At 40.3% G+C, this 25,278-nt stretch overlaps 4 non-coding genes across 4 annotated transcripts; all 4 read right to left on the reverse strand.

Annotated features, from left to right (window-relative positions):
• Nucleotides 1-20,798: 20,798 nt before the first annotated feature.
• On the reverse strand, nucleotides 20,799-20,871 carry trnav-cac (transfer RNA valine (anticodon CAC)). The gene has a single exon. It is a non-coding gene; the product is annotated as a tRNA-Val (tRNA).
• A 437-nt stretch (nucleotides 20,872-21,308) lies between these two features.
• Nucleotides 21,309-21,381, reverse strand: trnav-cac (transfer RNA valine (anticodon CAC)). Its single transcript has one exon. It is a non-coding gene; the product is annotated as a tRNA-Val (tRNA).
• Nucleotides 21,382-22,585: 1,204 nt separating this feature from the next.
• Nucleotides 22,586-22,658, reverse strand: trnav-cac (transfer RNA valine (anticodon CAC)). The gene has a single exon. It is a non-coding gene; the product is annotated as a tRNA-Val (tRNA).
• A 926-nt stretch (nucleotides 22,659-23,584) lies between these two features.
• Nucleotides 23,585-23,657, reverse strand: trnav-cac (transfer RNA valine (anticodon CAC)). The gene has a single exon. It is a non-coding gene; the product is annotated as a tRNA-Val (tRNA).
• Nucleotides 23,658-25,278: the final 1,621 nt, after the last annotated feature.

Below are 25,278 nucleotides of genomic sequence, written 5' to 3' on the forward strand. Positions count from 1 at the left end.
GTAATTACGCTGTACCAGATATCTTCACTCTGAATAAACTGTCGCTTGTCATACAATTTACCACTTTGTCTGAATCGATCCTTGACCGGCTCACCCTTCTACATATCTAATTACTAACAGAACTTGGTAAGCAGAGGATAGTTAACTAACGGTCCAGTCGAAGTGAGCTGATTGGGTGTGAGAGAGGGGGTGAGTTGGTGGAAGGACGATTCACGAAGGACGAGTTAAGACTTTTCGGGGGTGGACAACAATTCTGCTCAACTCGGGAAACTGATCTAAAGGTGCACCATAAATAAGGTAAGCAAAACCTGTTAAATCAAACTTTGCATATTGTCGTATAGTCTGTCTAAATTTTGATCAGTATTTCCGAGTAAGTATGAATTCTTGTGTAAATTTATAATTTGCTGACGAGTCGAAAGAACAGTGAAGTGAACATATGTAGTAACAATCCGGCGACGGCCAGAGTGATATAAATCATTGATGAGATATCAGTAAGGGGATAGTTAATTACTATTCATTAAATCTGGCGCCGAGGGGATAAATTGTAATTTTGTCCCGCGACCCGGTCAGCACAGTCTGATAGCTTTCAATTGATGAGAGATCACTTTAAGGCCTGGATAGTTCCGATAGGGGTCAGGAATAGAGATCAGTAAGGGGATAGTTAACTACTATTCATTAAACCTAGCGCCGAGGGGAGAAATTGTAATTTTGTCCCGTGACCCGGTCGAGGCTAGTCTGATAGAGGTTCACTGATAGGGGTCGGACATTTTAATTCTGATAGGGGTCAGTACGATAGGGGTCAGTAGGGGATAAAATTGAATTCTATCCAGGATAGAGTTAAATTCTATCCAGTAAATCCGCTTAGTTCGGTCTGATAGGGGTCGGCTGATAGGGGTCAGAGAGATAACGTGTATTTTAATTCTGATAGGGGTCAGTGCGATAGGGGTCAGTAGGGGATAAAATTGAATTCTATCCAGGATAGAGTTCAATTCTATCCAGTAAATCCGCTTAGTTCGGTCTGATAGGGGTCGACTGATAGGGGTCAGAGATATAACCTGTATTTGTATGTTTTGTCTTGTTTTGTCTATTTGTAACTGTTTATATTAAAATGCAATGTGGTTGTAATTGTTTCCATTAAGATTGTTGGTGGTTAGATAGAGAGATAGAATTATAATAAGGGTTATTGGATAAATCCGAAACTTCTGTGTTAAATGTATAATCAGGAACAAAATGACTGATGTATAATTGAAATAATATCTGAATATAATATTTAAATATTGAGACTAAATAGTCGAATAGATCCCTTGGTTGTGCGCTCCACAAATGCTATACCAACCCATTCGTTTTTTCTCGAACTAAAACATACTAAGGAGAAGCTCAGAGATAAGACAGAGCACGAGCAGCAGTGTCTCTTCGAATACATCGTGGGTATTAATCAACGTCGGGCGAAATATATGCTAACTATATTCAGATAGCCGGAGAGAATTCCGATTAAAACTACGATTAAATTCCGATTGAATTAAATTAAATTACGATTAAAGCAAATTCACAATGGCGACCCCCAATACTCCAAAGCTGAGGTTTAATGAGTTCCTAGAACAAAAAATAGAATATAGATCAGGGGGAAAGGAACAATGGAAGCACATGAAGAAAGTTTGGGAGGGATTAAAGCTAAAATGGACACAAGAAGGTTATTTAGGAGGGGGACCGCCATACGGGGTCCAGCTGAAAACAATGGAATGTGGGTTAAGAGAGACGCTGCAGGAAGCTAGAGATAAAGAGGCAGAAAAGAACAAAAATCACGTATTTAAGAAAGAAGAGGTAAGAGGTGACAATTGGGTAAAGAAAAAGAAGGGTCAGATACGAAGGGAGCGAGATTAATGAGAATCCTAATTGAGGGAAAACTTTGGGCGTTTAAATTAGTGCTATTTTCTGTTGTTCAGATGCCAGAGTAACTAATACAGATAACTGTAAATTGGGTCTATTTGCAGAGAATCTCAGTTCCATATAGCATTGGTGGTATAGTGGTGAGTGTAACAGTCTCACAACCTGCAGTCCAGGGTTCGGTTCCCAGCTGAGGTGTAAAAAATAATTATATATGTCTGAGTTTTTGGTTGTAATTAAACTAATTGTTTTGCAGAGAAACTTATAGTCACTAGTATTGGTATAAGATATAAACTGAACGTTTTAAATAGTTTGTTTGGTTCAAATCGAAAGACTAAGTCATTCAACTTAATATAAGAACGGAGATTTTGATGCAAGACGATGTCTGTTCACTAAATGATTTGCTGGGAATAATACATTGGGAAAAGAGTCGTAATTAAAATGCTAAATCAAAGACGAGACAGTAACTTAAATCAAATTAATTCTGAATAATAACGGGGGAACAATTACGATAGATTTGTGTCCATCGAAATGTTTTTATAAGATTAGCGAATTGAGAGATGTTGATTGATGTTGTAAACTCTAATTCAGGATTCAACAGATGTGATAAATTAGGTTTGGTTTATCGAACCCGAAATACTGTTGTTGCAGACAGCCAACCATTATTTACAATGAGTTGAAAATCGTTGCGAAATGAGTCAAGATTGAGCGCTTGTTGATGACATCACTCGCGAGGTTTCCGTCGCCACGGAAATGATGTCTTGACTGGGGGTAACGGAGAAAATGGTTAGTGTCTTTTAGAAGGAAATGCGTGCATTATTGTTGAGTCACTTTTCAGAAGTTGATAAACATTTCGAAATACATTTTTAAAAGGAGTATGTAAATCGTCAGGAAAGATGCTAAAAACTAGCAGCTGATTCGCTGGGTGGGTATCATTGATTTGTGGCGTTTATTTGGACTGTAATTAGGCCATGAGAAAGATAGATTGAATGTCTGAATCATAAAACATCGTGATAATGGATTCTGATGGTTATTGATTCTTGGTTTGATCGTTTAAATAACACCAGTGAATTTGAGCACTGTTTCCATTATGTGGAACGGTGTCAGGGTATTAATGGTGAAAAGCAACCTCTATAGTAAAACATAATTGTACATGTTTTGGTAAACTAGCTAGGTTGAATTTGGTTATTTGAGCATTTCCCTTGATACGTAGACATACGTAACAGGGGCAAGTTGTTTTTCCTTGAGGAACACGCAGATGGTGTTTTGTTTTATTGAGATGTAAATGTGAGTTGAAGGAGCCAAGGGAAAATACGTTATTTTTATTAAATATCAGGGATTATAATCTTGGGGAGAATGAGGCCATAAACGACCAAATTGGAAAGGCCTGGAAGTTTTGATTAATCATTAAGGTTTGCAAATATATACACATAAAACATTTGTTAGGACTATTTGTTTTGGTGCAAAGGTATTTTAAAGAGGCACGCTCAAATATGGAACTTTATGAGTTTTTATTTTATGAGTTTTAAATTACACAAGTGAATTTAGATTTTAAGGATAAAGGGTTCTTTAATATGTCTAATGTAGTATAGAACTTGACTATAAATGGGTGGGTTGACTTATTGACCTTATCATGGCTGTCTTCTAAGGTCTGATCAGCCTTAGGGGAGAGTCATTGGTATAATGAATGTGGTCATATTGAGTTACTAGTTTAAAGGTAAATTCATTATAAAGGAGTTTAGGTTAGGAGGTTAGAATTATTGTTTGAACTGCAAATGAGAAAGTGGTTCAGGATTCTGTTTTACAACATTAGCTGTGAAGTTTTTGAATGGGCTATTAACAGAGAAAAAATAATCCTATTTATCATTGAGAATAAATAGGGGAAGATAAGATACATTGAGGTTGGGATAGGAGATATATTAAGCCAATAGGGCAGGTTAATTACATAGAAAATAAAAAATAAGTTTCAGTTCTTAGGGGTGATAAATTACTGTAGATAAGGAATTCTGCACTTTGCAACATATATTAAATTCATGTTATTGTCAGATAGAATACTGAGGGTCCCTGAAGGAAGGATTTTGATATGATAAGCATTTGTTTTGAATTTTTTTGACTATTAGGAGTTTTTTTTTTTTAAATAGTATTAAATTTAACAGGTATATAGGACATCTGTGATGATTTAGGATTATTGTTAGGTTGATTAAGGAAATGTAAGGACTTTAGAGATTGACACTCATAGACATGTTTTTCTAAAATCAATGATTTTAGATAAAGTCAAACAGTTAGAAGCTTAGTGGTATTTGAGAGATATGAGAGAAAAGGTTTAAATTGGTAAATATATATTTAAGAAAATATATAAGTAGCGCAGATAGTTCTTAAGTAGATAAGAAACTTGACAGGGAATTGGTACTGGATTGACGCCCAAGGGAGAATTGGACATGTGGAAAACTAAAAGGGGCTCCTTCATGATGATGTCAGACATAAGGATAATATACTAATCTTACCTAAGTCATTATTTAGAGTAGGTAAGGTTGATACCTGGGCAGAGCCAGGTATCAAAAGGGGATGGGTAAATTGTGGTCTAGGATAGGATGGGGCCTATTGGATAAGAAACTAATAATTTAAAAAATGTAGCTAACAAATGGGCATAGAAGTTAAAGATATAATCAGATAAAACATATGAGAAATTGTTTGTTAACCAAGCCTATGTCCAGGATTTTATGCATTACAGGTGAACTACAGGTGAAGTCACTCAATCCAATCCCAGAGGCTTGGGGACCATAGAAGACCCCTGGTGAAAGCTAGCTGAAAGAGCTACCCAGATTCATATCGCACGGCGGGAGGGTAAGACACTTTTTCACTGTCGGACAATAAACAGAGTTCGGGAGAAGAACTGGAATTAACAGAATTCCGGGGGCCATCTCTCGAATGAAGTAACCCTCCCTGTCCTATCACCCCTGTTTTTGTTCATAGAAGTGAGGATGTGTCTGGCTCTGGCTAAGTGATGTGTATTTTGTTCCAAAATAAGCATAAGAGATCCCTAGATCTGGGTAGACAGGAAGTTAGAGTAGAGATTACATGATAACCGACTTCGGACAGTTCTAGGATTAGAGAAGAGGGTATCCTTATAGCATGGGGGATCCCACAAAGGTGGATAGGTTTTCCATGATATGGGGAAACCTGGGAGCACTGTTGAACTTTGTAAAGGTGATGAAATCCTACTAACCATCAAAACTATTAAGCTCTCTGATGCAGGCACTCACACCCTCGGACTACAAAGGACGAGGACAGACATGATGGGTGTGTTTTCTATTAAGGTACTGCCAAGACCAGAGGTAACCGGACACACTCCTCTACCACCACTGTGTTAAAAATACCATTCAGGTAATTAATGTTAGAGACTATTCGGCTATTGATCAATTAGGAACTGAGACTGGTTTTGATGGTAGGGACAATTTGTGGCTGTCTTACATGAGGTACACAGCTAAAACCCTGAGAAGAAAGGACTGCATTATTTGTAGTCATACTAGACCTGTTCTGGCTACACACCCATTTGCTGTAGGAGAAGGAGAGGGGTGGTTGTGTATTCTGAGAAGTTTTTGCCCAATTCAACCCTCTGTTCCTCTTTGAGCCTTGTGTTTCCTGCAGTACCTCCTCATCGGGCCTCTTGGGGTGTTGAGGCATATGGGGGCAATTACGAGTGCATCACGGGTACAGGTAATGGCATTGATTATGGGAGATTGCCTGAAGCTGATTGCAGTAGTAACATAACCATTAATTCCACTTGGCCAGTTACAGGCCTAAACCAAACTAGTGGTCTGGCTGATGTGTGGTGGATGTGTGGAGCCAAAAGAGTGCTGAGACCCATTCTTAGAGGAGAATGGCAAGGTACGTGTGGTCTGACCAGTTTGATAATTCCACTGACCATTGTTGATGTTGTTGCTGAACAGCTGTTGGGTTCTGTAACCAGGGGACCTGAAAACATTCCATCCCATGGGAGACATAGATGTAGTGCTCCATGGACAGAGGATGTAGTCGACATACACACTAACCTGTTGGGTGTGCCAGTGGGGATTCCTCATGAGTTTCAGGCCTTGGGTAGGAATGATGGACTCTGGCACTTACTACCTACTATGGGTCTAGCCATAGTGGATGCTAGACAGACTGCATGGATTAATTATATCTACTATAATCAACAGCGTTTTGTGAATTACTCCCGTGATGCACTCACTGGTATGTCTGAACAGCTTGAGGCCACATTTGGGGTTTCCAGACAGAATAGACTTGCCTTGGATATGCTTCTTGCCAGTCAGGGGGACGTCTGCAAGATGTTCGGTAAACAATGTTGCACGTATATTCCTAATAATACCAGTCCAGATGGTGGTATATCTAAGGCGGGCTTGATGCACTATCTGCTAAGATGAGGTCCACGGGGGGGTGGAGGTGTCTGTTCTCTTGGCCTGGTTTGGTAAGTACACTGGTATGATGGTTACTGGATTTCTGACCCTAATTCTTGTATTATTTGTTATTGATGTGATGTGCTGCTTGCATCATACCGTGTTTTAAGAAGTCTGTTACAGATGTGGTGAAGGCTTCAGGCATGATGCCTTTGCTTGATGCTCCAGTTGGCGATGCCGATACTGAAGCATGCTTTCAGGGGAGGATGGGACTGACTGAGGATGACACATGGTATGCTGTGGGTGAGGTAGTAGAATAATTTTACACCACCACAGTTCCTTGTTATAAATTTTTATGATAGGTTTTCTTTCCAGTATGTTTGTTCTCCCTGTTGTGAAGGTTTAGAGTCCCTGGGTGGCAAGGAGCCCACCTGGTACAGGATAGGAGTAGCTGAGAGGACCAGATGGTTTCTAATAATTCTTTACTCTGTTTTCCATGACCAAAGTTTTATCCTACATCTTACATGTCAATAACAATAAAGTTTTATCCTGTTTTTGATAAGTGACACCCTTGTGGGTGACAAAAGGGGGAAACAAAAGCATACAACAAAAGCATATATCACTTGTTATTAATAATAAACTTTTTATTATTTTCATGAAATGCTATGACTGCTGAAATAAAGGATAATGAGTGACACCCTAGCGCGTGTCAAAAGGGGGACTTAAATTTCACACTATTTTCTTTTGTTCTGTTTTTGAATGAGCTGTTGTTCTCTTTTGACATGAAGGTAGTTTAAACTTTGTAACTGTTATATGATTCATTGCTGAATTTTTGTTCACACCCTTGGGGTTATTTTACATTATAGCCATTACCATATATATGATTGAATATTATCTGCTGTTGCCTTGTGTGGATGTATGTATGTGTTATGCTACCTAGCTGATTTGAAACATTGTTAAAAGTATCAGGGCCATGGAACTTTCTCATGCTGGAAAAATACAGAAGGGAGGGCACATTCAGAGCGTGGGGTTGCAAGAACAACCGGTCTTTTGTTAGATAACAGGAGCCAGGTGCGAGATAACGGTATGGAGCATGAGACCCATCTTTCAGTTTTTGCAGCCATTTTAGGAGGGGGATCCAGTTGCTTTTATTTATTAAGCTTCTCCATTGTATGTCGTGTCCCATCTGGGATGGGAAGAGGGGGAAATTATTTTTCTTTGTGGGCCATTTCCGTATAGACTTACCTAGTTTAGGCTATTTTTCCTTTTTGGATTATGTTTTCGTTTTTGCTTGGAGTAATGTATCTGGACTATATCACATCTCTTAGGAGATGTGAAGAGAGGGAATCACAACTTTTTCTTGCGGGAAAAAGTTGGCTTATGTGGACAATCATTTTACTTTTATTTTGAGCTGTTGTTCTCCGCTCTGTTAAATGAGGGTTGTAAGTTCCTAGGTGGCTGGTAGCCAACTTAGTACATAGTGGGATTGAATGGAGAACATGATGGTAATACATATATATCTATTTCTGTTTAATACCGTGCCTTATTTCATAGTCCCTTTGGGAGAAGTTTCTCTTTGTGTCTGGATCTAGTTAGGTTGTGTCACGTCTCTGGTGAGACGTGAAGAGAGGGTTTTGTAAAGAAATGCTATTTCTTATGCAGGTGACCAGCATACTGCTATTGCATTGTTATAACTGAGACAACACATAGCAACGTATTTTCACAGTAAAGCCTGTTGGGTCCCCTACAGGATAGCTCCCACATTACACACTAACTGCCAAACCAGCGCACACACATAATCTCCTTTCTAGCTGAACATTGTGTGACCAAGAACAGACAGGCCCGAAGAGGATTCTACGATGACGGACAGACAACTGAGCCAATGGCGGAAGACTACAGACTACACCCCAGCCTGAACCAATCCAAAGATCCGATCTTCTAGAATCAACCTACTTTCTGTTCCACATATAAGGACTGTGCTGAATGTTAACGGTCTCTTTCCTGCTGTTCTATGCGAGCTAACGGAAGAGCCGTAATTACGCTGTACCAGATATCTTCACTCTGAATAAACTGTCGCTTGTCATACAATTTACCACTTTGTCTGAATCGATCCTTGACCGGCTCACCCTTCTACATATCTAATTACTAACAGAACTCACCCTTCTACATATCTAATTACTAACAGTAGTCACCCCCAAAACAAATAATTTCTTTGGCCGCCTCTCCTTCCAGGTCTCTGCTGCCAATGACTGGAACGAACTACAAAAATCTCTGAAACTGGAAACACTTATCTCCCTCACTAGCTTTAAGCACGAACTGCCAGAGCAGCTCACAGATCACTGCACCTGTACATAGCCCACCTATAATTTAGCCCAAACAACTACCTCTTTCCCAACTGTATTTAATTAATTTATTTTGCTCCTTTGCACCCCATTATTTTTATTTCTACTTTGCACATTCTTCCATTGCAAAACAACCATTCCAGTGTTTTACTTGCTATATTGTATTTACTTTGCCACCATGGCCTTTTTTGCCTTTACCTCCCTTCTCACCTCATTTGCTCACATTGTATATAGACTTGTTTATACTGTATTATTGACTGTTTTACTCCATGTGTAACTCTGTCGTTGTATCTGTCGAACTGCTTTGCTTTATCTTGGCCAGGTCGCAATTGTAAATGAGAACTTGTTCTCAACTTGCCTACCTGGTTAAATAAAGGTTAAATAAAAATAAATAAATAAATTAGCATGTTTTAACCACTCTGTCACGCCCTGACCTTAGTTATCTTTATCATTTTGGTTAGGACAGGGTGTGACTAGTGTGGGTATGTTAGTTTTTGTAAGTCTAGGTATATGTAGGTCTATGGTGGCCTGATATGGTTCCCAATCAGAGGTAGCTGTTAATCGTTGTCTCTGGTTGGGGACCATATTTAGGTATGCAACGTGACCCTAATGAACTACCTTCCAGTGCATGCATTGTAACATTGGCTGAAATAGTACTCACGCATAACTACTTCATGTTTCTAAATGATTTCTTTATTCAGACAAAAGGTACCGCTATGGGATCCCCCATGGCTCCTAACTATGCTAATTTGTATGTGGGTTACATGGAGAAACAGTCTATTTTCAATCCTCTCAAAAATGTTTTCTTGCCTCACATCATTATTTGGAAACGGTATAGTGATGATATTTTTGTTCTATGGAGGGGTGATGCAAAACAGCTTCAGGCGTTCCATGCTTTTCTTAACTCCTGTTCTGATCATCTGACATTTACTATGCAAACTGATACACGTCGAATCAGTTTTCTTGATCTTGTGTGAAGATAATGTTCTATACACTGATCTTTACAGGAAACCTACTGATCGTAACAGTTTGTTGAGGGCTGATAGTTGTCACCCACTTCCCTTAAAAAATAGTTTGCCCTACAGCCAATTCTGTCAAATCAAAAGAATTTGTAAAAAAACAGTCCGATTTCGACAGAAATATGGCTGAGACGCAAATAAAGTTCAAGGAGAGGGGCTACAAGAATGATCAGATTAATATTGCCATTGAGAAAATTCTAAACAAAACGAGACATGACCTTTTAAGGTCAGTCTCGCAAAAAGACGCATTCTTGCGTTTTAACTACCCGCTATTCAAAGTGCTCTGAACAAATTAAGGGAATTGTTCACAAACATTGGCACATCTGAAAATCCGATCATAATCTCGGTAATGTGTTTTCGGACCTTCCCTTGGTCGTATTCTCGCGGGGCAGAAATCTCAGAGACCAATTGGTAAACTCTGATTTACCACCAAGATATTCCTGAACATCCCCTACTGGATGGAAATTACAAATGTAATGGCTGTGCTCAATGCAATAGCACTTATAAATGTAGATCCTTCAAACACCCACAAACAGGGAAATCGATCCCAATAAAAGGTGTTATTACGTGCTCCACTAAGGCAGTTATTTATCTTATAACTTGTCCTTGTGGTAAAAATTATGTAGGTAAAACAAAGCGCGAATTAAAAGTAAGTATTTCAGAGCATCGTAGCACCATTAGGTGTAAAAACTTTACTTATCCAGTTGCGGCACACTTCTTGGAGGCAGGTCACTCGATTTCGTCTCTGCGTTATATTGGCATCGAACATGTCACCCTCCCTAGGAGAGGGGGTGACCTTGATAATTTATTGTTAAAACGAGAGGCTGCCTGGATCTTTAAATTTAAAGACCCTTGCGCCCTTCGGTCTCAACGTAGACTTTGATCTGAAGCCATTCTTGTGATTGTGACTTTGCCATTGTAATTGTGTGTAAACTTGTATAGTCAAATTAATGATCGTATGCTATCCATTTGTTTGTATGCTGTTCTTTGTATGACATTTTAATATTTGATTATTAACCAATGATATTAGGCCACTCCTGGCCATGATTACAGACACCTGTGTCTTTTGACACTATATAAACAAGTCATCCCGCAGTGTTTGTGATTATACCCTGATGAAGACAGCTTGGCTGTCGAAACGTTGGTATTACATTTTTGCATCTGAGCTCCAAGAGTGTGCGGCTTTCTTTTATTTTCAAGTTTCTATTCCGCTAGCCAGCACCTCGTCTTAATAGGTGTGCGTTTCTTTTTCTTCTAGATCGACCATATTTAGGTAGCCATTTTCCTAGGGTATTGGTGGGTTCTTGTCTAGTTGCCTGTCAGCACTCGTTTATATAGCTTCACATGTTCTGTTATTTGTTAGTTTGTTCAGTGTTCATTCTATAATAAAAGAGAATGTACGCATACCACGCTGCGCCTTGGTCTCCTCCTTACAACGACCATGACACACTCCTATATAAATGGTAGATTATCAGACAAGGTCTGATTTCATTACTGAAACAGGATCCAAGTGGTGTATATAATGATCCATTAAACAAATTGGAGGCCTCTTACACTTCAGTGGTGTGATGCAAAGATTCTAGCTAAATGCTTGGCACATAGAATTAAAACAGTATTGACATTTTTTTTTTACATGGACGATACATTGGAGATAATATAAGACAAATACTGGAAACATCGGGGACACCATGCCTGGTTTTCATAGCTGATTTTGAAAAGGCACAATTGGAGTTTACAGTGGGGCAAAAAAGTATTTAGTCAGCCACCAATTGTGCAAGTTCTCCCACTTAAAAAGATGAGGCCTGTAATTTTCATCATAGGTACACTTCAACTATGAAAGACAAAATGAGAAAATAAAATCCAGAAAATCACATTGTAGGATTTGTAATGAATTTATTTCTGCAATACAGCTGATCCACCCCTTAAAATAATATTTGATTCAAGTCCGACAACAATCTAAGCCAAGTTCCGGTTGTTGTTAACCAACCAAACAGTCATCGAATCTAAAATAAAAAATATCACCTTTTAGAAAGACAAAACCCAAAGCAAACTTTAATGCTGTTTGGTCTACAGACATATGATCACAGTGACTGAGGAAAATACTGAATTGACAATGTGCAGAACACAGCCTTGCCATAGGGACCAGACCCTAAGTTCATTATGTTACCTATAAAAACCTAGTAGTGATCTGCGGTCACAGGCAGACCTGGCTGCCCAGAGATAAGACTGTGGGCACTCAGCCCTGAGAGAAGTAGAAACAGAACTGCAATCATTTTACACTGCAAGACATACAGGCAATTTTCTTCCCAAAATTGTAAAACAAATTTTAAGATTCAGAAAAAAAGAATCCAAAAACATCCTTATTTCATTTTTCACCCATCATACTGGTTAAATTAGAGTAAGCTTGACTTTCAACAGTAATATTATTTTGAAATAAGCAGAATCTTAAGTAGCAGACTGCTCTCAATTTTTCTTTGAAAATATGTGGAAAATCAGCAAATTAGGGTACATTTACAATATTTATCTGTGTATTACGAGAGATTCAAAACCTGGAAAGAGTATTTTTGAGACAATTGCATTGTGTTAAATTCCAACCGAAGCTCCCAAAAGCTACATTATAAATCCAAAGACTGTAAGGAATTGCTATTTCGTATGCAGGTGACTAACTTACTGCTAATTACATGGCTACAACTCACAGTAAAGCCTGTGGGGTCCCCTACAGGATAGCTCCCACATTACACACAATCTCCTTTTAATTTTAACCGAACACTGTGTGCCCGAAGAAGATCCTACGATGATGGACAGACAACTGAGCCAATGGCGGAAGACTACAGACTACAACCAGCTGAACCAATCCGGAGATCCGATCTTCCTAGGGTCAACCTACTTTCTGTGACGTATATAAGAGCTGTGCTGACTGTTTACGCTCTCTGCCTGCCGTTCCACACGAACTAACGGAAGAGCCGTAATTACGTTGTAATACATATTTTCACTCTGAATAAACTGTTTACTTGTCATAAAATTTACCACTTAGTCTGAATCGATCCTTGACCGGCTCACCCATCTACATATCCAATTGCTAACAAGACAGAAGTGCTTTATAAGGACGGCCTCTGACCATCAGTGCACGTTCTTTCATTAGTTATCAGAAACAGCCGAGGCATCCAGTCTGAAGGTCTTCTTCGGCAGGTAAGACTAACATTGTAGGCCCTCCATGAAGAAGAGATGAACACTTGTCATATCGGATGTTATCTTGCTGAAAATAATGATTTTGTTAGGAGAAAAAGATTATGAAATTAGAATTGAACAAAATGTGTATTTTTAAAGTATAAGTTTTTGTTTGTTTGTGTATGACATGTTTCTCTATGTTTTGAAGCATATTACCTTCTTCACATCGTTGTGGAGAACACAGTCAATGTAGGGGTCATGGAAGTCTTTTCTGCAAACAACACAGTTTATATAAGGCTGCAGAGACAGAGAAAGCACATTAAGTAAACATGTATAGACGTGGTTGATTAATTTGTTTTTACATTTAACTAGGCAAGTCCGTTGAACAAATTCTTATTTACAATGACAGCCAAACCCGGACGATGCTGGGCCAATTGTGCGCCACCCTATGGGACTCCCAATCACCGCCGGATGTGATACAACCTGGATTCAAACCAGGGACCTTAGTGACACCGCTGCGCCACATGGGAGCCCTAAACACTGAATTCCTGCATTTGGACATGGGTGAGCTTGTACTGACCTCCTTCGTAGTCCAGGGTCGAGGTAAATTCAATATTTTAACTGAAATCTACACCTCAGTGTTACGTTCCCCAGTTTATGTGTTGTAGTTTGTGTATTTGCATGTGTTTATTTCAGGAAATGGCTTCCTGAAATCCCTCAATGCTGATTGGTCGACTCCAGGGCTAATTGGAGAGCTGACCCCGCCCCCTCGTCAAGACACAGCTGTCTCCAATTACCCATTCCTTCAGAAGCTATATTAAAGCCAGTGTTCTGTTCAGGAGAAGGAGAGATTTTCTGGGAGGTCATTGCAGAGATTTTGCTAGAGAGATTTTCTGGGAGGTCATTGCAGAGAGATTTTGATAGAGGTTGATTTTGCTGGGAGTTCATTGCTGAGAGTTGGTATGTTTTGAGAGTTTGTTGCTCAGATAGAGCTTATTTTGATGTCCTTTGTTTCTTAGTTTGTTTGTGAAATTGTTTAATATTCTGTTTCATTTGTTCCCAGGGGGGAAGGGGAAGGCACCTAGGGAGTGCTTAGGCAAGAGGCCCGCGGGCATACATATACCCGTAGCATATTCGCTGTCTAGGCACACTAGGTAAGACCTGGGCGGACCACCCCCTGTATTTTGGTTAGGGCACCAGGTGGTGCTAAATTAGGTAAGGGAATACCCCCCTGTATTGGACAAAAATGAATGGGAAGTCATTGGCATCGGACAAACCATATACACATTGTCCAATACCACCCAATTCGGTGTTGATTCATGCAAAGTGTATTGCAAATGCCATATGGCAATTGCCAGTTGTAACACTTTAAAAATTCAACAGGTGGCGAATCCGCTGCACCGTGGTTTTTCATATTGGAAATGTAACCCAAGTCAACGTCCAAAAGCAACATTTTTAAAAAATGATTTTTTTGTCAAACTTAGCACCCCTTAAAAAAGTGCTTTCTGGACCGTTTTTCGAAATTCTTTTGAATTTTGTGTCAATTACACAGGTATAAAAACTGTATCATCATACTCATACTAGTCGTATTTTATTATCATCATTTTTTTTTTTTTTTTTTTTTACTTGTGCATAAGGAATTTTTTTGGGGGCCAAATGCCATAAGAATTTTGACATGCTCAAAAATCCTGCAGAAATGCAAAATTGACTGGCCTGATGAACTCGGGATGGCCGGGCAGTGATAGTTGTTCCTTTCCATCACTCGTTGTGTTGATTTCATCATGTCCATTTGGTGATGTTTTTTTCACTATAGAATCATATTGCAAATGCACGTGCATTGTTGTGCAACTGGTAACCCCCCCAAAAAATATGGTTGTAAATGCATTTACCGGTCATTCTGATATTAATGCTCGCTATGGGAACACAGGATGGCCGGGCAGTGATAGTTGTTCCTTTCCATCACTCGTTGTGTTGATTTCATCATGTCCATTTGTTGATGTTTTTTCACTATAGAATCATATTGCAAATGCACGTGCATTTGCAATATGTTTCAATGGGCATTTACCATGTGAAATTTGACATGCTCAAAAATGCAAAATTGACTGGCCTGATGAACACGGTGGCCGAGCAGTGATAGTTGTACCTTTCCATCACTCGTTGTGTTGATTTCATCATGTCCATTTGTTTGTTTTCTCACTTTTGCAAAGTCACTGTGCATTTGCAATATGGTTCAATGGGCAGGTACCATCACGAATTTGTCATGCTATAAAAATCCTGCAGGAATGTGAAATTTACTGGCCCGATGAACTCGGGATGGCTGGGCAGTGATTCTGGTTCATCTCAATGGCTCGTTAGGGTTGATTTCAGAATGTCACTTTTGGTGATGGTACCTCACTGTTTAAACATATTGCAAATGGACAAGAGTCACCAGCAAGTCACCGTCCATCAGATATCATTCTGACACCAAACTGATACAAACTGACACTAAACCCACTTTTTCCAACTCGTTTAGTAGCCAACTATCACATACTTCAGAGCTGGCCCAAAATTCACAACGCCTTCGGTTCAAACCATAAAAAAACCATAAAACACATAGTTACGTTCTAGCTGCGGGTCCATTTCTTATGTTACGTGTAGGCCTAGCTGAGGCGACCCCCGAATCCCAAGTTTCGGCTCGATCGGTCATTTGGTGTCCGAGCAAAACCCTAATTGGTGCTGAAAATCAACTTTTTTCTATGACTTGCTACGGGGTCCTTGAATGAGCTATCGGACCGAAACGTTGGGGTCTGCCGAGACGGTCGCAATGCACCTAGTCTTGTGTGTCTGAGACATTTCTAAATGTCGCCATTTTCGTAATGGTCAAAATGAATTGAAGTCATTGCAAATGTACGAAGCTGTTTCTCGGTCCGAGAACCGTCTAGAGCCACGTAACTCACCACGCACTATCGACCTGAGGTCTAGAACAGGATTCTAAAGTTTCGGAACTCTAGGTCTGACGGTTCTTTAAAAGTTCCAACAAGGTTAACTAATGCAGGCAGTGTATGTCTCTACGCACCCCAATGGGTCCCTCCTTCCAAGCTGTGTGTGATTTAGTTTTCCTTTGAAATTTTATGGGAAAAATGACTGATTTACAGTTCATGGGGGTTGCCTAATCACATATGCCCGACTAGCATCACCACCCTGGATGGTTCCGACCTTGAATATGTGGACATCTATAAGTACCTAGGTGTCTGGCTAGACTGCAAACTCTCCTTCCAGACTCACATCAAACATCTCCAATCGAAAATCAAATCAAGAGTCGGCTTTCTATTCCGCAACAAAGCCTCCTTCACTCACGCCGCCAAGCTTACCCTAGTAAAACTGACTATCCTACCGATCCTCGATTTCGGCGATGTCATCTACAAAATGGCTTCCAACACTCTACTCAGCAAACTGGATGCAGTCTATCATAGTGCCATCCGTTTTGTCACCAAAGCACCTTATACCACCCACCACTGCGACTTGTATGCTCTAGTCGGCTGGCCCTCACATATTCGTCGCCAGACCCACTGGCTCCAGGTCATCTACAAGTCCATGCTAGGTAAAGCTCCGCCTTATCTCAGTTCACTGGTCACGATGGCAACACCCATCCGTAGCACACGCTCCAGCAGGTGTATCTCACTGATCATCCCTAAAGCCAACACCTCATTTGGCCGCCTTCGTTCCAGTACTCTGCTGCCTGTGACTGGAACAGACTGCAAAAATTGCTGAAGTTGGAGACTTTTATCTCCCTCACCAACTTCAAACATCAGCTATCCGAGCAGCTAACCGATCGCTGCAGCTGTACATAGTCTATTGGTAAATAGCCCACCCATTTTCACCTACCTCATCCCCATACTGTTTTTATACTGTTTTTAAAAAAAAAATTATTTACTTTTCTGCTCTTTTGCACACCAATATCTCTACCTGTACATGACCATCTGATCATTTATCACCCCAGTGTTAATCTGCAAAATTGTATTATTCGCCTACCTCCTCATGCCTTTTGCACACATTGTATATAGACTGCCCATTTTTTTTTTTTTTTTTTTTTTTTTTTTACTGTGTTATTGACTTGTTAATTGTTTACTCCATGTGTAACTCTGTGTTGTCTGTTCACACTGCTATGCTTTATCTTGGCCAGGTCGCAGTTGCAAATGAGAACTTGTTCTCAACTAGCCTACCTGGTTAAATAAAGGTGAAATAAAAAAATTAAATAAAATAAAAATATGAAGTTTTGGAAAGATCTGACTTTAACCCCTCGAAACAGCTCAAGAGACACCAATTATGGCACTTCCGGTTGGCACAGGAAGCTATAAGTCAACACATATCCTCACTGGGGTATGCTTTTACAGAATCCTGAGTTTTAAGTCCTTACGTTAAGAATTGACTGATTTACACAGGGTTTAATGCACTATGTCTATCAAACTGCAGGCAGGGTATGGAAAAACACTTTTAGGGTGATTTTAACCACTTCCGGTTGGTCCAGGAAGCTCAGAATCAACACAGGTAGACCTCGTAGTGGCCTGATGGACTGTCATCGAAGACAGGTTCATACGACATTCATAACCCACATAGGCTTCAGGTTGAATTTAGGGGTGCAGGCAATGTATTCCTATGGGGAGAGAAGTCAATGCAAACTCTTTGAAGTAAACACCTTCTTTTATCTATTAAGGGTTAATGCCACACGGTCAACGTTAGGCTTGCACGGATCGGGAGGACCTTAGGAACGTACCTGAGGTCGAATTGTGCTTCTCACCCTAACGGTTCTCTCACTGTCACCCAAAAGCAAATGACATTGAAGGCCAGGCCTCATTTTGGTTCTGCTTTTTTTCAAGGTCACTGCACTCAGAGCGAGCTACGGTCAAGCGGGGCATCTCGTTGAACTCGGCATAGTCTAGAGACTATGGTGATGCCATTTTTTGTGTTGATTTCAGAATGCCATTTTGGTGATGATCCCTCTCCGTTTAAACATATTGCAAATGTACAAAAGTCAACTAGCAAATCAGTGTCCATCAGTCAATTAGATGTCATTTTGACACCAAACCCACTTTTTCCAACTATCACATATGTCAGAGCAGGCCCATAATTCACAGCACCTTTAGTTTAAAACATAATAAAAACGTAAAACACATAGTTACGTTCTAGCTGCGGGTCCAGGTCGGACATTGTGTGAAGGCCTATGTGAGGCGACCCCGAATCCCGAGTTTCGGCTCGATAGGTCCTTCGGTGCCCGAGTAAAACCCTAATTGGTGCTGAAAATCCACTTTTTCCATGCCTTGCTATGGGGTCCTTGAATGAGCTATCGGACAAAACGTTGGGGTCCGTCTCTATGGGCCGAGCCGGTTTCAATGCACCTAGTCTTGTGTCTCTGAGACTTTTCTAAATGTCGCCATTTTCGTAATGGTCAAAATGAATTGAAGTCATTGCAAATGTACGAGGCTGTTTCTCGGTCCGAGAACGTTCTAGAGCCACCTAACTCACCACGCACTATCGACCTGAGGTCTAGAACAGGTTTCTAAAGTTTCGGAACTCTAGGTCTGACGGTTCTTTTTTAGCTCGAACAAAGCTAACTATTGCAGGCACTGTCAGTCTCTACGCACCCCAATACGTCCCTCCTTACAAGTTGTGTGTCTGTGTGATTTAGTTTTCCTTTGAAATTTTATGGGAAAAATGATTGATTTACAGTTCATGGGGGTTGCCTAATCACACATATGAAGTTTTGGACAGATCTGACTTTTTTAAACCTTAGAAACAGCCCCTGAGACACCAATTATGGCACTTCCGGTTGGCACAGGAAGCTATAAGTCAACACATATCCTCATTGGGGTATGCTTTTACAGAATCCTGAGTTTTAAGTCTTTAAGTTAAGAATTGACTGATCTACACAGGGTTCAAAGCACTATGTCTATCAAACTGCAGGCAGTGTATGGAAAAACACTTTTAAGGTGATTTTAACCACTTCCGATTGCTTCAGGAAGCTTAGAATTGGCACAGGTAGACCTCATAGTGGTCTGATGGACTGTCATGAAGACAGGATAATACGGCATTCATAACCCACATAGGCTTCAGGTTGAATTTAGAGGTGCAGGCAATGTATTCCTATGGGAGAGAAGTCAATGCAAACTCTTTGAAGTAAACACCTTTTTAACTATTAAGGGTTAATGCTACACGGTCAAGGTTAGAGGGATCGGGAGGACCTTAGGAACGTACCTGAGGTCGAATTGTGCTTCTCACCCTAACGGTTCTCTCACTGTCACCCAAAAGCAAATGACATTGAGGGCCAGGCTTCATTTTGGTTCTGCTTTTTTTCAAGGTCACTGCACTCAGAGCGAGCTACGGTCAAGCGGGGCGTCTCGTTGAACTCGGCACAGTCTGGAGACTATGGTGATGCCATTTTTTGTGTTGATTTCAGAATGCCATTTTGGTGATGGTCCCTCTCCGTTTAAACATATTGCTAATTTACAAAAGTCAACTAGCAAGTCAGTGTCCATCAGTCAATTAGATGTCATTCTGACACCAAACTGATACCAATTGACACCAAACCCACTTTTTAGGCTTTGTGTGTCTTTAAGCACCGCACTTTGTCACTCCATCCTTGCTGTGTGTGTGTTTCTGTGTGTGTGTGTGTGTGTGTGAGAGAGAGCTTTTCTTTGACATCTGTTGGGAGAAATGACTGACGTACAGTTTATGGGGGTTGCCTAATCACACATATGAAGTTTTGAAAAGATCTGACCTTTTTAACCCTTGGAAACTGCCACTGTGACACCATTTAAGGCACTTCCGGTTGGCACAGGAAGCTATAAATAAACTCATATCATGATTTGGGTATGCCTTTACAGAATCCTGAGTTTGAAGTCTTTACGTTAAGAACTGAGTTATTTACGGAGGGTTTAGTGAGTGTGTGTTATTTCAGAAAATCATAGAAAATCACAGAAATCTCGCAGAGCTCTGCAGCACACTTTAAAAAGATTCGTAAGAACACCCTGCAACTGGATCTGTAACCGTTGAAAAAAAAAACACCTATCCGTGAACATCACCAAGGTGTCGTTGTACGATTTCTCTTAAATGACGATAGATAAATGGCTGGTTCTTTTTTTATTGACACCGGAGGCTCCTTGACTTTGACGTGAAGTGGAAAAATAATTTCTCTATTTTCATTTTGGACCTTTAATCCCAGATGAATGGCCATAACTCAAAAACGGTTGAGGCCTAGACGCCATCTTGTTCGGGGCCAACTGCCCATTATGCCGCCCCTAAGCTCACCGAGTTTCGGCTTCTAAATATTTTCAGTTTTCGAGATAAGGCCCCGTCGTGAATCGTGATGTTTTGTCCAATACCAATATGATTGCTTATGCCCTCTTGTGGGAATTTCCGGGACAGCGGAAAAATGACCTAAATCTTATTATTTTTGTAAAACGGAAACCGAATGTCCGACAAAGTTTATTTGATGACTTCCTGGTAGGTCCGGCCCTGCCGCTCGGCCCGACGCCGTCCGCGAATTTTACAAACGATTACGGACGTCTAGTAAGGGACCGTACATTTGCAATATGGACTTTCTCACTAACCGAACAGGTACTGCCGAAATCTTCCCTTAAGGTATGTAATATCCCAAAGTGAGTACCACAGAAAGAGCCATAATACCCATTAAAAACTAGCGGTCAAACAGGAAAATGGTTCCAAACATTTCCCCACCCTTCATGTTCCCCACAGGGGATTTTAAAAACACTTAAAATAAGGGCTGTGTTTCTTGTCGGCTTACCCTGGAGTGGTAAACTATTTGAATCATTATGGACCTCAGACCACACGTAGCAGGAATATATTCAGAGCGCACAAGCTAGCCACACATGCAGAGTGCGTTACGCGACAAAAAAGGTAAGTCTGAATACCAAATACTGAGAAGTGCGAAGCAAAAGCATGAATTCCGAAATTGGGACCGAGCCCTAAGTGATTAGGCTGACTGTCCAATTTGTTTCCACCAGGTCTCGAACCGGGGACCTTTCGCGTGTGAGGCGAACGTGATAACCACTACACTACTGAAACTACAATACAAAAAGAGGAAGTCGTGGAAAATATTAGGAATGCCCACAAGTCTACCTCACATAATATCCCAAAGTGAGTACCACAGAAAGAGCCATAATACCCATTAAAAACTAGCGGTCAAACAGGAAAATGGTATCAATCATTTTTCCACCCTTCATGTTCCCCACAGGGGATTTTAAAAACACTTAAAATAAGGGCTGTGTTTCTTGTCAGCTTACCCTGGCATGATAAACTACTTCAATCATTATGGACCTCAGACCACACGTAGCAGGAATGTATTCAGAGCGCCCAAGCTAGCCACACATGCAGAGTGCGTTACGCGACTAAAAAAGGTAAGTCTGAATACCAAATGCTGAGAAGTGCGAAGGAAAAGCATGAATTCCGAAATTGGGACCGAGCCCAAAGTGAATAGGCTTACTGTCCAATTTGTTCAAATGTGTTTCCGCCCGGTTTCGAACCGGGGACCTTTCGCGTGTGAGGCGAACGTGATAACCACTGCACTATGGAAACCTAATGAGTGAAACACTAAGGGTGTGGCTGACTTTGGCGGGGTGGGACATTTATCGCTCTCAGAACCTATTGAAAATCTGAAATTACTTAGTCCATTAATTAAGCAATAAGGCTTGAGAAGCCGGGAATTATGAGGTATTTTTAAAAGATTTGTTTTATTCATAAAAACGATATGTTATCGTTTTGTCATTATGGGGTATTGTGTGTAGATAGATTTTATTTTATTTCATCCATTTTAGTATAAGGCTGTAACGTAACAAAATGTGGAAAAAGTAAGGGGCCTGAAAACGTTCCGAATGCACTGTACCTATGCAGGCTAGCTTCTTTTCCTTTGCTAGCCAGCCAACTAAATCTATCACACAATCACATCAAGCAGCTGAAATGACAGAAAACGATCTACATTTTTGTTTGTTTTACCTTGGATTATATTGCCATTTCTTTGGATATATCCATTACAATGACCCTGATAAATGAATTTGCCTGGCTCAGAGAAGCTTTCAGTCTGTTCACATTCATACAGATCGCACGGTGGAGGTCCCCCAAAAAACGGCAACATTGATCCACAGGTCGGAGAGGTAGACAGCAAGGTTTATATAAACCACAACTGTTTCAAACCAAATGCAATTTGTAAGTCGCTCTGGATAAGAGCGTCTGCTAAATGACTTAAATGTAAATGTAATGTAAATGCTAGCCTCTGGGCATTGGGAAATACTGAATATGACCTTTCGCGTGTGAGGCGAACGTGATAACCACTACACTACTGAAACTACAATACAAAAAGAGGAAGTCGTGGAAAATATTAGGAATGCCCACAAGTCTACCTCACATAATATCCCAAATTGAGTACCACAGAAAGAGCCATAATACCCATTAAAAACTAGCGGTCAAACAGGAAAATGGTTCCAATCATTTTTCCACCCTTCATGTTCCCCACAGGGGATTTTAAAAACACTTAAAATAAGGGCTGTGTTTCTTGTCGGCTTACCCTGGCATGATAAACTACTTCAATCATTATGGACCTCAGACCACACGTAGCAGGAATGTATTCAGAGCGCCCAAGCTAGCCACACATGCAGAGTGCGTTACGCGACTAAAAAACGTAAGTCTGAATACCAAATACTGAGAAGTGCGAAGGAAAAGCATGAATTCTGAAATTGCGACAGAGCCCTAAGTGAATAGGCTTACTGTCCAATTTGTTCAAATGTGTTTCCGCCCGGTTTCGAAACGGGGACCTTTCGCGTGTGAGGCGAACGTGATAACCACTGCACTATGGAAACCTAATGAGTGAAACGCTAAGGGTGTGGCTGACTTTGGCGGGGTGGGACATTTATCGCTCTCAGAACCTATTGAAAATCTGAAATTACTTACTCCATTAATTAAGCAATAAGGCTTGAGAAGCCGGGAATTATGAGGTATTTTTAAAAGATTTGTTTTATTCATAAAAACGATATGTTATCGTTTTGTCATTATGGGGTATTGTGTGTAGATAGATTTTATTTTATTTCATCCATTTTAGTATAAGGCTGTAACGTAACAAAATGTGGAAAAAGTAAGGGGCCTGAAAACGTTCCGAATGCACTGTACCTATGCAGGCTAGCTTCTTTTCCTTTGCTAGCCAGCCAACTAAATCTATCACACAATCACATCAAGCAGCTGAAATGACAGAAGTCAATCTACATTTTTGTTTGTTTTACCTTGGATTATATTGCCATTTCTTTGGATATATCCATTACAATGACCCTGATAAATGCATTTGCCTGGCTCAGAGAAGCTGTCAGTCTGTTCACATTCATACAGATCGCACGGTGGAGGTCCCCAAAAAAACGGCAACATTGATCCACAGGTCGGAGAGGTAGACAGCAAGGTTTAGATAAACCACAACTGTTTCAAACCAAATGCTAGCCTCTGGGCATTGGGAAATATTGACTATGACCTTTCGCGTGTGAGGCGAACGTGATAACCACTACACTACTGAAACTACAATACAAAAAGAGGAACTCGTGGAAAATATTAGGAATGCCCACAAGTCTACCTCACATAATATCCCAAAGTGAGTACCACTACACTACAGAAACCTGATGAGTGGAATACTAAGGGTGTGGCTGACTTTGGCTGGGTGGGGCATTTCTCAATCTCCGAAACTATTGAAAATCAGAAATGACTTGGTCCATTAATTTAGCTGACTGTCCAATTTGTTAAAAAGTGTTTCCACACGGTCTCGAACCGTGGACCTTTCGCTTGTGAGGCGAACGTGATAACCACTACACTACAGTAACCTGATGATTGGAATACTAAGGGTGTGGCTGACTTTGGCTGGGTAGGGCATTTCTCAATCTCCGAACCTATTGAAAATCAGAAATTACTTAGTCCATTAATTAAGCAATAAGGCTTGAGAAGTCGGGAATTATGAGGTATTTTTAAAATATTTGTTTTATTAATAAAAACGATATGTTATCGCTTTGTCATTATGGGGTATTGTGTGTAGATAGATTTTATTTTATTTCATCCATTTTAGTATAAGTCTGTAACGTAACAAAATGTGGAAAAAGTAAGGGGCCTGAAAACTTTCCGAATGCACTGTACCTATGCAGGCTAGCTTCTTTTCCTTTGCTAGCCAGCCAACTAAATCTATCACACAATCACATCAAGCAGCTGAAATGACAGAAAACGATCTACATTTTTGTTTGTTTTACCTTGGATTATTGATAGAGGAATTCTAAATTCCTTTATGCTTTAATTGCCAAAACCAATTCCGCACTCGTTTCTAATTCATTAATGATGTGTAAATTCATTAATTATGCATGAAGTAGATCGAGACCAGTCTCAAAAGCCAGGTAAGAGTGTTTAATTCCAGAGAGTACTGAATGCATACACACATTTCCACAGGTTATAAACTGAAAATGAAGTCAGCGTTTTCCAAACGTTCCGTTTCACAAACAGAGGGCCCCTCTAGCTCTCAAGCCTTCGCGTTATCAGCACGAAGTCAAGGCCAGTCAGCATAAATCAACATTCCCGACCATTTGGAGATTGCCCGTTCCCACCACCTGGAGATTTGTACAACTGAATGAACTAAGGAACAGACCTACATTGTTACTAACTCCTGACTACATTATACAATTGGGAAAGGGAGCAGAGGGAAAACTCACATGTACAGTACATTATAGCATTTGGACTAGTCAGTTTCTGATTGGAATGTATACATAATTAGTCATTTCAACCATATTTTCCTCTATCAATCCTCCCTTTGATCAAATATTATACATTCAAATCTACAAAATAAAAATATTATTATAAATGTTTACCCGACTCTTCACCCATCATTAATCAAATCTAACCTTAACTCAACTGTTTTTAAACCTACATCAGAATCATAACTCCTCTTTCAGGATTTTTTCTTTTTTTTTTCTTTTTACAATCTTTATTAAAAAACAGTTTAATCATTGAAACAAATTACAATCTAATTCCCCTTCATCTCAACGCTATTCTCATCAAACATAAATTCCCCACAATTGACAGATCAGATTCGTCCACTTCCTCTGTAGACATGCCTTCAGTCCTCCATGGGTCAGAACCTGGAAACGGCCCATAACGCACCATCTGTAGTGTCATTGATCTCTCCAGAGTCCTGGAAACAATAACTTTCATACATACACGCAATCAACCACGTACGTACAAGACTAACACAGTCACACCGGTTAAGGTGGCCCATAACACCACATTTTTCCATAAATACTGTCAACCCAATTTAGTTCAGAGAAGTATCCACCCCCAGAGTTTCTGCCAACCCGTGAGCCAGGGTGGTCAAAACAGCTGAGGCTTCGGGCACTGATTAGTCCGGGCTGTGCTACCTGGGACGTAAGACATGGTCCTGATTACCATGCCCACTTCCTCCTTTTA

This window comes from Oncorhynchus nerka, linkage group LG20 (assembly GCF_034236695.1).
Source record: "Oncorhynchus nerka isolate Pitt River linkage group LG20, Oner_Uvic_2.0, whole genome shotgun sequence".
Lineage (NCBI taxonomy): Eukaryota > Metazoa > Chordata > Actinopteri > Salmoniformes > Salmonidae > Oncorhynchus > Oncorhynchus nerka.